General features: G+C 38.3%; 1 pseudogene; it reads right to left on the bottom strand.

Moving 5' to 3' along the window:
- Positions 1-213: 213 nt before the first annotated feature.
- On the bottom strand, positions 214-10,406 carry LOC133754928 (protein GOLM2-like; annotated as a pseudogene).
- Between the last annotated feature and the right edge of the window lie 141 nt (positions 10,407-10,547).

Raw genomic sequence — 10,547 nt, 5'->3', positions numbered from 1 at the left:
GAGAAAGTTTTCCCACACTTTAATTACATTTATAGGGTTTCTCCCCTGTGTGAATTCTTTGATGTGTGTCTTCTGGGAAAATGTTTTTACACATTCACCACATTCATAGAGTTTCTCTCTAGTGTGAATTTTCTGATGTGCTCTGAGGGTTGAATTATGTGCAAATGTTTTCTCACAGTCATTACATTCATAGGGCTTCTGTCCTGTGTGTTTTCACTGATGTACTCTTAGGGCTGAATTGTGGGCAAAAGTTTTCTCACAGCTATTGCATTCATAAGGCTTCTCACCTGTGTGAGTTCTCAGATGTGCTCTGAAGGCTGAATTATATGTAAAAGATCTCCCACACTTATTACATTTGTATGGTTTCTCCTCTGTGTGAATTCTTTGATGTGCTCTAAGTACAGAAATATGGTCAAAAGGTCTCCCACATTCATTACACTCAAAGGGTTTCTCTCCAGTGTGAATTCTCTGATGTGCTCCGAGGACTGGCCCAGGCTGAAGCCAAGGGCCTAGAACTCAACTCAGGTCTGCCATAAAGGAAGCAGAGACTCAACTACTTGAGGCATCACTTGGTGCTTCCCAGGTATACATGAGTAGGAGGCTGGAATCAGAAGCAGGTCTCTAATATGGTCTGCTATGTCAAATGCTTACTCCCTAGTAAGAATTTTTAACAAGGGCAGAATATGTGGTCTACAAACAATCTTACACCTGTGAACAAATCAACTGGAATCTGAAATGAGAGAAACAGTATCATTTATCATAGCACCAAAGCCTTGGTATAGTATACTGAAAACCACAAGACATTAATGAAAGAAATCCTAAATAAGTGGGAGGTATATTTTGTTTATGGACTGGGAAACTAAATTCTAAATTCTAAGATGACAATTCTCCTTAATTTGATTTATAAATTCAACATAGTCCCTTAAAATGCTTCAATACTTGTTTTGTGAGGATTAAAAAGGTCATTTTAAAATCAATAAAGAAGATAAGAAAACTGCCTAATTCCAAAACCTAATTCTAATTAATAAGTTAATCAAGATTATAGTTTAAGGATAGATATGTAGATGATTCCTTTTTTTGTCTGTCATCTATTTTTTGTTTTTTATTCTTTTTTGAACACATTTACTGATTTGAAATTCAGAATTACAAGGAAAGGGGGAGAGACAGAGAAAGAGACATGTTCCATCTGCTGGCTCACTCCCCAGATGGTTTCAGTGGTGACGGCTGGGCCAGGTGGAAGCTCAGAGCCAGGAGGTTCATCTGGGTTTCCCACCTGGATGGGTAGCAGAGGCTCAAACACTTGGGCCATCTTCCACTGCTTTTCCCAAGCTATCAGTAGGGAGTTGGTTTGGAAGAGGAGCAGCTGAGAAATGAACCAGCACCTGTATGGGATGCCAGTGTTGCAGGTGGTGGCTTTTACTGCTGCACAACAATGTCAGCTCATTTTTTATTCTAAGAACATTCTGTTTCTCAGTTTACAATGTAATAATTTCTGATTCTACTTTCAAAGTCTTCTGTTTTCATCAATGTACTTTTGTTACTGTTCCTGCTTAATCAATGCTCACTAATTTGGCTGCATTTGAAGGTTTCTAATTTGCAGTTACATTTATAATTTCTTAAGTATTATATAAATTTGGTTTTGATTTCCTTTTATACAATGTTTAAAAGATAACTTAGAAAATTTTTCAAGTGTTTTTGTTTACTCAATTATTAATTTCTAGATTTTACAAACTATGTTCAAGTAATATTTGTGGTGATTCTCTCTTTAAAATTTATATTTTCAATATTGTATGATTATTTTGTAGGAACTTGAAAGGTTTGTTTTTTGCAGATGGCATACAATGGAATGTATGGTCCACTTTAATAAAAATGTCACTAATACCTTCTGTAGGGGTGTTTATTTAATGTTCAGGTGAGACAGAGTTATGAGTTCCTTATTTGAGGAGACAGTATGAGTTCCTAATTCTACTGAGTTTTAGGTCGTTAGAATTCCATTATTTTTTTTTATTTATTAAACTTTTATTTAATGAATACAAATTTCCAAAGTACAGCTTATGGGTTACAATGGCTTCCCCCCTCCCATAACTTCCCTCCCACTGGCAACCCTCCCCTTTCCCGCTCCCTCTCCCCTTCCATTCACATCAAGATTCATTTTCGATTCTCTTTATATACAGAAGATCAGTTTAGTATATATTAGGTAAAGATTTCAACAGTTTGCTCCCATATAGCAACACAAAATTTAAAAAATACTATTGGAGTACTAGTTATAGCATTAAATAATAGTGTGCAGCACATTAAATACAGAGATCCTACATAATTTTTTAATTAATTAATTTTCTATGCCATTTCCAATTTAACACCAGTTTTTTTTTCATTTCCAATTCTCTTTCCATTATTTTATGAACACTGACGTACTTTTCTGTTTAGTCATTAAAATACTTTAAGGTTTTCTCTAATCTGTGCTCTTGAGCTAAAAGGGACTCTTCATTTAATGCACTTATTCCCTAAGTTAAAATCTTAATAACAGGACATGAGTCCTAAATTATTTTATTAATTCAACATCTTTCATTACAATTTTTCTAAGTCACTTATTTAGAGATATTGTTTTCAACTAATCCAGTTATTTGCATTGACTGGAAGATAGACTTGATGTAAATTATGTCAACGTTTATGTTATGCCCTTTATTTATATTTCTCCATAACAAAAATGTTCCGTAAGTATGCTTTATTCCTAATAATTCTGATAATTTTACTTTCTTTTAATAAATAATTTAAAAATGTAACTTGAAAATTCCCAAGATTGCTTAATAGCATAGACAAAGGCTAATATGCATATAAAAAGGTCACTGCTGTCCTAAGTGATCAGGTAGATTTTTTTTTTGACAGGCAGAGTTAGACAGTGAGAGAGAGAGAGACAGAGAAAAAGGTCTTCCTTCTGTTGGTTCACTCCCCAAATGGCCATTACGGCCAATGTGCTGCGCTGATCTGAGCCAGGAGCCAGGTGCTTCCTCCTGGTTTCCCATGCAGGTGCAGGGCCCAAGCACTTGGGCCATCCTCCACTGCCTTCCTGGGCCATAGCAGAGAGCTGGACTGGAAGAGGAGCAACCAGGACAGAATCCGGCGCCCCAACTGGGACTAGAACCCAGGGTGCCGGTGTCGCAGGCAGAGGACTAGCCAAGTGAGCCATGGTACTGGCTGATCCAGTAGATTTTTATGGACTGAACTATGTCTCCTCCCCAATTTCATGTTATTGCCCTAACCCTCATGTGTAATGAGGAAGTATGGTTTTAAATGAGGTCATAAGTGTGGGGTTTAACTTACAGGACAGGAGTTCTTGTAAGTAAAGGAAGAAACACTAGGATATTCTTTCTCTTCAACTGCATGTGCATAAGGAAAAGGCCATATGAAGGCACAGTCTGAAGGTGACTGTAGAATTGAAAAAGAGGCCTGGGGCTGGTGCTATGATACAGTAGGTTAATCCTCCACCTGCAGCATCAGCATCCCATATGGGCGCCGGATCTAGTCCCAGCTGCTCCTCTTCTGATCCAGCTCCCTGCTATGGCCTGGAAAAGCAGTGGGAGATGGCCCAAGCACTTGGGCCCTTGCACCTACATGGGAAACCTGGAGGAAGATCCTGGTTCTTGGCTTTGGATTGGCTCAGCTCTGGCCATTGCAGCCCCTTGGGGAGTGAACCAATGGATGGAGGACCTTCCTCTCTGTCTCTCCCTCTCACCATCTGTAACTCTGCCTCTCAAATATATAAATAAAATCTTTCAAAAAGAAAAGAAAAAGAGAGGCCTTATCAGAAATCAACCTACTGGCACCTTAATCTTGGAATTTCAGCCTATACAACTGTAAGAAATACATTTCTGTTGTTTAAGCCACTCAGCTTATGGTATTTTATTATGAAAGCTCCAGCAGACTAACAGAAATATAAATCAAAACCACAAGGGGACCACTTAATATCCATAAGAATGGTTGGAATAAAATCTCCTACTATGGTGAGGATGTGTATAAATCAGAAAAATTAGGTCCTCAAAGATATAAGCAAAGAGGTGCTGTATCACCCAGCAGTTTCATCCTAAGTATATACTTAAGAAAAATAAAAACATATATCCATATAGAAACATGTAAATGAATGTTTATATCAGCTTTATTCACAACAGCCAAAAGGCAAATCGCTAATGAATAGGCAAACAAAATGTGGTATGTCCATACAATGTTATATTATCTGGCCACAAAAGGATGAAGTACTGATACATATCAATCTTGTAAACTAAGCAAAAGAAACCAGTAATAAATGATCAAATGTTATATAATTCCATTTATATGAAATGTCCAGAATAGGCAAATGTAGAGACAGAAGGACATTAGTAATTGCTTAGGACCAGAGAGGCTAGGGATTAGAAGGGTGATAACTGAAAGATACAGGTTACTTTCGGAAGTGATGAAAATTGACTGTGGTGATGTTTGTATAAATTTGTGCATATGCCAAGTCACTGAACTTTGCACTTTAAATAAGGAAGTATATGATACGTGCATTATATTTCAATAACTATTTCAATAATTAAAAAAATAAACTAACAAAAGTGTTCTTCTAAGGTCAAACAACCCCAGATCTCTTTCTGTCAGTGTTCACTCACCTGGTTCCTGCTGGTTTAGCAATTTGTCCTCCAAGGACCACAGCTTTTCACCTTGTTCCAATTTGAATATCACATCAGGTTTGGTAACACAATATCCTATAAACAGAATAATTGAGAATATATATAGATGAGATTCATGGGCTTTTGGGATTCTGAAGATTCAAAAACATGGCAAAGTTTTCAATGGGATAAAACCATCATTTTTGTCTCTTAACCTTAGACCTCTTAATTCAAAGCCAGTACAATATTCATCTCTATAAGGGCCCATATGTCATGATAATTTTTAAAAAGGATGTATATTGGGGCCAACATTGTGGCATAGCAGGTTAAGCTGTCGCTTAAAGTGCTGGCATCCCATATGGGTACTAGAACTAGTCCTGGCTGCTCCACTTCTGATCCAGCTCTGTGCTAATGTGCCTGGAAAAGTGCTTGGGCCCCTGCACCCATGTGTGATGCTAGGACAAAGATCTTGACTCCTGGCTTTGCACTGGCCCAGCCCTGGCCTTTGTGGCCATTTTAGGAGTGAATCAGCAGATTGAAGACTTCTTGCTCTCTGCCTCTGCCTCTCCCTCTCTCCAATTTTACCTTTCGAATAAATAAATAATATTTTTTTAAAAAAAGTTAACAGAAAAAGAAAGGATATATATTCTACAAGGAGACACGTAATAAGGTCTGCTTACCTACTGAGACGAGATGGCTGTAGGTCTCCAGCATGAAATCTCTGTACAGGGTCTTCTGAGCAGGGTTCATTTTATGCCATTCTTCCTGACTGAAGTCCACACTCACATCCTCAAATGACACCAATCCCTGTGACAACAAATTTATTTCAAACATTTAGAATTAGAAATCTTTGAAAAATCACTACTTTTCCTATGTACTCTTTTTTTTTTTTGACAGGCAGAGTTAGACAGTGAGAGAGAGAGAGAGGGAGGGAGAAAGGTCTTCCTTTACCATTGGTTCACCCTCCAATGGCTGCTGAGGCCGGCGCATCTCGCTTATCCGAAGCCAGGAGCCAGGTGCTTCTCCTGGTCTCCCATGCGGGTGCAGGGCCCAAGGACTTGGGCCATCCTCCAAGGCCTTCCCGGGCCATAGCAGAGAGCTGGCCTGGAAGAGGGGCAACCGGGATAGAATCCGGCACCCCAACAGGGACTAGAACCTGGTGTGCCGGTGCCGCAAGGTGGAGGATTAGCCTGTTAAGCCACGGTGCCGGCCTAGTTCTGCTTCTAATCCAGCTCCCTACTAATGTGCCTGGAAAAGCACTAGATGATGGCCCACATACTTGGTTGGACTCTTGCCACCGACACGGGAGACTCAGTCTGAGGCTCCTGGCTTCAGCCTGGCCTATCCCTGGCTGTAGCGGCCATTTGAGAGAGTGAACCAAAGAACGGAAGATCTCTTTCTCTCTTTGTCTCTCCCTTTCTCTTTGTCACCCTGCCTTTTAAGTAAATAAAATATGTTTTAAAGTAGGATGACATTTTACATTTTTTTAAAAAGTTTTAGTGAGACAGAACTGTTCATGTGGAAACATTAAGATTCTCTGGAAAATAAGGCAGAATTGCCAGGAAACATTATTTCAGAATGCAGAAGGAAACTCTAGGATGAGGACAGAATTTGAGAATCATTGCCCATCTGGGTGGAAATTGAAGTTATTAGAGACAGAAACTTCCTTGAACACAAGGGGATTGAGAAAAGAAAAGTAGCAAAACACCATTCAAGGAATCATGAATATTAAAGACGCTGGAAGAAAAAATTACAAGCCACAAATTAAAGAAAAATTCTATGAAAACTAGTAGACTTGGAAACTGATAAAAGGAAAAGATTCCAGATGACTTCAGGGGTGGATGTTGTGGTCCATCAGGTTAAGCCGCTACTTAGGATGCCTACACTCCATACTAGAGTTCAGGTTTGAGTGCTGGGTATTCTGCTTCTGATCCAGCTTCCTGCTAATGCACCTAGAAGAGAGAAGACAATGGCTCAAGCACTTGGGTCCCTGCCATCCATGTGGGCAACCAGGATGGAGTTCCTGGCTCCTGGCTGTTGCAACCATTTGAGGAATGAACCAGTGGATGGAAGATTCTGTCTTTCATAAAGAGATAAATAGCCTCTTTTTTTCAATTTTTAATTTATCAGAACCCAGCAAGAGATGATTTCCATCAACTTAACACTAAATTAGGGCAAAAAATACATCAAGAAAACCTGAAAGCTTAAGGCAGAAGTAAAACATAAAAACAGTATGTCTAAAACAGATTGTAGAATGTTGATTCACATAGGGTAGTTGTTGTCGCATAGGAGATTAAGCAATCCTCTGTGACACTGGCATCCCATATGGGTGCCAGTAAGTGTCCCAGCTGCTCTACTTCTGATCCAGGCCCCTGACACCCATATGGGAGACCTAGAAGAAGCTCTTGGCTTTGGCCTGGCCCAGCCCCAGTGGTTGTGGCCAAATGGGGAGTGAACAGATGGAAGATCTTTCTCTGCCTCCTCCATCTCTAACTCTGCTTTTCAAATAAACAAATATTTTTTTAAAAGATTCACATAGTTAATACGGTCAAAAATATTATCAATTAGTCTGGGATTTCTCCAGTTATGAAATGTCTAGGCTGCTGGTGCTGGTGTTGTAGTGTAGTAAAGCTGCCACCTGTGACACCAGCACCCACATGGCCACCAATTCAACCCCCTGGCAGCAGCTCTAGCTCCAATCTAACTCCTTGCTAATGGTCTGTGAAATGCAACATAAGAGGGCTCACGTACTTGGGCCCTTGACAGCCAAATGGTAGTGCAGGATGAAGCTCCTGGCTCCTAGCTTTAGCCTGGCTCAGCCTTGCTCTGGCCATTGTGGCCATTTGGGGAGTGAACCAGTAAATGGAAGACCTCTCTCTCTCTCTCTGTCTCTTCCATTCTCTCTGTAACTCTGCCTTTCAAATAAATAAATAAAACTTAAAAAAAATTCTTAGTTGTTAATTGAAGAAATTTTGCTATGTAATAGCTACCATACAACCAAATGGTTTTTATGACAAAGCAACTAAGGTAATTTCATGATTTTCTTTTGTACAGATTTTACAAAATTAAATAGAAAGAAGTACAACTAGGAGTATTTTTAGATTCATCTCCTCACACTAAGGCCCAAAAGATGTATGTCACTTCCCTTTAATTACATTTAAAAAATTCTGTGAACCATAATACTTCTTAAATATGGCCTGATTCTAATTACGATAAAGTCATGGATTGTTTGACAATGTGGGAAAAACAGTAGATTATTGCATCTTTTCATGGTCATTAATTAATTTGAAGCTGAAGTTTAAGAACTGGAGCACCTCAGCAAGTGAATGACGTATCTCTTAGCCACTGTTAGTCTGAATTTTGACTGAAATATTAGAACTAGGGGGAAATGCATTTCATGTTGTTTGTGTGCAATTAACAGTCATCCTTCTGAAAAACAGGGTTGACAATCTTAAATTTCTATTTATGATTAAAACTTTTTGTTTTAGGAGGTGGGATAAGATTTTTAAAATGATTTAAATCAGAGAACAGGGATTAGCTAACTTATACATTTTATTAAATAGAGTTAAATAAAAGGCAAATACATTTAAATAATTTTGTAAGTCTAACAAATATGAGCTTTATGTGTTCTTAACTAACATATTAATGACAATGATTCATTTTTGTTATAAATTTTAAGCTATTTTAATAAAATAGTAGGGGACCTCACTGTACTTACATTTATTTGTGCATTTATAAAAACATGCTAAAATTCTTTATGTAGTACTTCTGAAAAAGTCTAGTCATAAAAGATCACTAAAATGATCAGAAAAGCTTTGAAATCCTGATTGCAGATTCATTTCAAAGTAGATTTAGCCCCTTTCAGGATCTGGCATTTCAATCACAAATATCTTCACCAGTCTGAACTATGAAAATATAAAAAAATTAGCTAGTGATGGCCATAGTGAAGCAGTACTGGTGTTACTTGAGGAAAAAATAAAAACTGAAAATACATATGAATCCTGCATTCCACAAGTTCAAGAACCAAATAAGATATAAGATATAACTCATGAATACTGTCATGTCTTAGCAGGCCCCAACTGAAAACTTATTTGCCAAAACACATTAGCACTCATGTAAAATAACAGGAGTAGGGAGGGAATTTTGTACACATGTTGTCCAGTGTTTATTTTCCATTTCCCCTTTTTTATGTAATTATTATAGGTATAACTCCTTGAAGATCATGAAATAAGGGATAGATATAGAACATCTGTTGGGCTAACAATACATTACTACATAAAAAGTTTTCAACTGAGTAACTGTTCTCACTCTGATTAAACTATGTGAAACATAAAATGTACAACAATTTTTCCTTGCTTGTCTACTTGTGGAAAGAATTATTGGGCTCAATAAAATGTGAAAAACACAGTAGTTTGCTTTAAATGCAAAGATTAACTGTTTTGGCTCAACCGTAACATAACAAATAAAGTGTCTACTTAGAGAATATAATAGGAAAAGGTTCACATATATACATGGATATATTGATTCATTAAAATATTCCTTAAATCTATCTCAATGTATCTTTACAACCCATAGAACTGATCTTTATTAAAAAAGTAAAAATGATGGAGTAGAAATTTCATTTTACAGTACTTTATGTTTTTTTTAAGTTTTTCCTTAGGATTGAAAGGACATCATTGAAATGCTGCTTTTCACAGTTTGCAAAGTCCACCTGAAGCTCTCATTCTTCATTGTTTTGCTTCAATTTATGGAAGACACCAAATTTATCCTTGGAAGTCTGTTTAGTACAGCTGTTAGAATTCTGGGTTCACTCTCCAAGTTTGGGCCTCTAGTTAAATGCTGAAGAATGTTAGAAGGGTTCTGTTTTGAGTACCAAGGTTTGCATTGTGGTTCACCTGTGCATCTTCAGCCAAATTTGTGGACAGAGGTTGTCTACTTGGAAGATGGGAAATTGTTTGATGAGTTCCATGTTCAGAAACTGAAATAGAAGTCCTCTTTAAAGCAGTGGGAAGATCATCACTAGGTCATTCTCTTCTATTCCAGCCATCCCACATCACCACCTCTTTGATTTGTTCTTTCCCATATGTAGTATAACTTGGGGGTTCTTCATTCTCAGCTACTTTTGGAATATTTTTAGCTACTACATGATCATTCACACCTGATTATTCTCCATCATTTGCTTGAACTTTGTGAGTCTCTTGATTTTGTTGAAAAAAATGGTCTGCTAATTTTTCTTCATATCATGCTCTTAATTCCTTGACCTGCTGTCCACACTGAAAAGTCTCATATGCTAACCACTGCACAAGGAAAGTACTTTTCTGTCTGTAGTGCTGAAGCTGATCTTCTTGTGGAAGAAACTCCTGATTAAGCTCAACAAGTTACCCCTTTAAATGATGTAGGTCTGCTACCTGATATGAAATGCTGTTCTGTAGTTTAACCTTGTCATCTTCGCATCTCTTCCCCAGACCCTCCCAGCCAGTAGGTTGCTGGTGAGGTGACCATAATTTGGCCCCTCTGGTACATCTGTTTCTTATGTCTGCCCACCAAGAGCAAGAGATATTCAGATATACTTCTTCAGATGCCTGCAGGCCATCTCTGTGCACTGAACCTGGCCCTGCGGCTCCATTTCCTTCTCTGGAAGCAAGATGTGTCAGGAAGAAGTGCTCTAGTAGTAAAGGCCAGGAAAACAATCACTACTAGAAGCACCAGCAGCATAAAGGAGGGCAGAGAGCCAGCCCTTGAGTTGGCCTCAAAACCCAGCATGGGGTCAAACTGGGCTGTACCCTAAGGCTTCACAGCAATTTGCAAGCAGAAGCTCAGGTCTCTGAGAAAATTCTCTGTCCCACATATCAGTGAAAAATTTACAATAATTATAGAATCAACTTTTTCAGAACACATGAAGCT

This window comes from Lepus europaeus, unplaced genomic scaffold, assembly GCF_033115175.1.
Source record: "Lepus europaeus isolate LE1 unplaced genomic scaffold, mLepTim1.pri SCAFFOLD_32, whole genome shotgun sequence".
Lineage (NCBI taxonomy): Eukaryota > Metazoa > Chordata > Mammalia > Lagomorpha > Leporidae > Lepus > Lepus europaeus.
Note: the sequence above shows the minus strand (reverse complement) of the source record. Positions and strands in the feature narration are given on the sequence as shown.